Source organism: Neofelis nebulosa, chromosome 5, assembly GCF_028018385.1.
Source record: "Neofelis nebulosa isolate mNeoNeb1 chromosome 5, mNeoNeb1.pri, whole genome shotgun sequence".
NCBI classification, from domain to species: Eukaryota; Metazoa; Chordata; class Mammalia; order Carnivora; family Felidae; genus Neofelis; species Neofelis nebulosa.
In genome coordinates, this window is record NC_080786.1 from 131334712 (window position 1) to 131337902 (window position 3191).

A 3191-nucleotide genomic window follows, 5' to 3' on the forward strand; every position below is an offset into this window, starting at 1 on the left:
TCATCTTTTTCAAAGATGATCTTGGATGTGCTCCCCTGTGTGCATGCAGTTAGCTTATAAGCTCCACCGAGCTTTCAAAGCCCACCAGCTGTCCGCCTCCAATCCCCAGCATGTACTCTCTGCCTTCACGGGGCCTCTTTTCACTGCACTTAAACTTTGTGAAGGCTTATCCTGCCTCTGGAGCTTTCTTTATACTATTCTTCTTCCCTCAAATATCCTTCTGCTTCCCAAATCTGACAATTTCCTTTTTCCTTTTTTTTTTTCTTTTCTTTTCTTTTTCTCTCTCTCTCTTTTTTTTAAAGAAACATTGTGTTTAATGGTAGAACTTAGCACACTCCAACAGCAGGCATGGGCCTGAAGCAGGAATGGGTCAGTGACCCCCATGGAGTCTTACATGGCAAAGAGGATGAGGAAGTCGACCACCAAACAGAAGACTCGCAGGGCTTCAGACAGGGAAAAGCCCAGAATGGCATAGGAATAGAGCTTCTGCTTGAGAGATGGGTTCTGGGCATAACCAATGACCATGCTGCCAAATACCGTTCCATGCCAGCCCCTGAACCAGCCACCCCGACTGTGAGTCCCAGCACCAATAAACTTGGCTACTTTGCCAACGTCCCTCCCAGGAGACGACCCTGGTCTGGTGCTCCCACAGGGCCACCCGGAGTGGGAAGCTTCTGTAGGGTGGCTGTCAGATGGGCTCTCTGGCCTCCTCAAGAAGGAGGCAGACATAAGTCTGATTAGATCCCCGGTATGACAGCGGATCAGAAAGGAGGGATGAGACGTGCCCCGTGGTCTGCATTTTCTCAGTCTGCACTCTCACTGCCCCGCTGCCCTTGCTTGGACCATCATGCTTGCCCGGCTCAGGGTGACTCTGACAATTTCCTTTTGACATCATTTCCTTTTCAACTCAACCTAAACATTGTGGTTTAATCACTGAAATGCACTTTTACTAGTACCCTCAATTCCTTTCTTATTTTGTCCCTTTCGAGGCAGGACCCAGCCCAGCCAATATACAACCAAGGATGAATCTACCTTCTTTTTATTTATAACCGCTTTTTTTTTTTTTTTTGTCTTTACTAGTTAGTTGTCTTTGGTGTGAACATTAAAATTCTACGATGGGGCTGGAGGGTACTATCACACCTTTATTCTAATCCAGTGGGCCCTCCGTAGCACTAGGTAATTCTTTCTCTTGTATCTGATTATGGCTCCTTTATATATCTGGTTGTTGCTGTTCAGAATTTATACATCCCTCTTCATAGCACTCATTCAATTTGCATCTTTCTAACCCCTAGCAGTCGACTCTGCCTGACTCTTCAAACGAAAGAGTGGCTGTTGGCTCACATAAAATCCATCCTTCCCCATCTTCCCTTCTGTCTCAAAACAAGGCAATCCCTTTACCTTCTCTCCATGATATCCTTCCCCAGACTCCAGCATCTCGGTCATCTTTTTGGAGACATTCTATATTTCTTTTCTTTTTTCCCTTGACTCCTTCTTCCAGAGTATATTAATGTGTTCAAGTTTCCCTCACTTTCAGAATATTGTATCTTAATGCCTCCAATCTGTCATCCTCTCTCATTACCCTACGGAGATTGTTTTCCCTCTAGCCACAAATGACATTCCAATGGCCAAATCACATTTTGTTCTCACATTGCTGGGTTTTTTCTATACAAGTTGATGCTCGAGGGGTGCCTGGGTGGCTCAGTCGGTTAGTTGTCCGACTTCGGCTCAGGTCATGATCTCCTGGTTTGTGGGTTCAAGCCCTACACAGGGCTCTGTACTGACAGCTCAGACCCTGGAGCCCGCTTTGAATTCTGAGTCTCCCTCTCTCTCTGTCCCTCTCCCATTCACTTTGTCTCTCTCTCTCTCTCTTTCTCTCTCTCTCTCTAAAATAAATAAACATTGGGGAGCCTGGGTGGCACAGTGGTTAAGCATCAGACTCTTGATCTTGGCTCAGGTCATGATCTCACAGTTCATGAGTTTGAGCACAATGTTCGGCTTTGCACCGATGGTGTGGAGCCTGCTTCGGATTCTATCTCTCTTTCTCTCTGCTCCTTCCCCGCTCGTGTGCTCTCGTTCTCTCTCTCTCTCACTCTCTCTCTCTCTCTCTCAAAATAAATAAATAAACTTAAAAAAACCTTTAAATAAATAAATAAATAAACATTAAACATTTTTAAAATAATAAATAAAAAAGAAGTTGATGCTTGATATCATTTCTCCCATGGATTCTAGGTGCTAATGTCTCTTGGTTTCTATCTACGTACTGTCCTTCTTCCTTTCCTTTAGCCCACCCATTGCATTATAGGATTTGTTTCCTTAGTATGTAAGGAGCATCATTGGTTTTCTTTAGAGTCCCACGTGTATCCCAACTTTTACATTCCAAACTGTATTTCCATATGCAGCTGATGGCATAATCTGTATATCCAGGCCTCTCCCCATTTCATTCTCTTCAGTTTATTAGAATTTTGTCTTTAAAAAATGGGTGGAGGGGGCACCTGGGTGGCTCAGTCAGTTAAGCATTAGCTCTCGATTTCGACTCAGGTCGTGATCTTATGGTCAATGAGTTTGAGCTTGTGTCAGTCTCTGTGCTGACAGCGTGGAGCCTGCTTGGGATTCTCTCTCCCTCTCTCTCTGACCCCCACCTGATTTCTCACTTTCTCAAAATAAAATAAACATTAATTTTTTTTTTTTTTTTTTTTTTTGCCTCATATCATTACCTCATTTAAATATCTCTGGTGTCTACAGGATAAATGCCAAACTCTTTAGCGGAGCGTGAAGCTTATCCATATATGGTCTCTGATATTCTATTCACAGCTGTGTATACTACTCTCCAGCCATACTGGAGTTCTTACCGTAAGCTTTCCTTCTATTGTATTTGTGTATTAGCTTCTTCCGTTCTCCTTAGCTCAATCTCTGAGAAAACTTCATTACCATGCATAAGACTGCATAATCCAGATATTGAGAAATACTAATACTTGACTTTTCTGAGATTATTTTGTGAGTACCCTGGGGCATGACCACACCCTGAGAGAATCAGCTTTTTTTTTTCCCTCCTGAAAAAAATAAAAGTGATCATCAAACATCCTGAAAACTTCCATATGGAGTAAGCAATAAGATGTCTCATCTTTGAACTAAGGGTTGCAGAAAAGTTTTACATTCTCAGGCCTGGTGACTTCCAGGAATGGGATTGACCT

General features: G+C 43.2%; 1 pseudogene; it reads right to left on the bottom strand.

Moving 5' to 3' along the window:
• Positions 1 to 390: 390 nt before the first annotated feature.
• Positions 391 to 799, bottom strand: LOC131511448 (ATP synthase F(0) complex subunit C1, mitochondrial-like; annotated as a pseudogene).
• Positions 800 to 3191: the final 2392 nt, after the last annotated feature.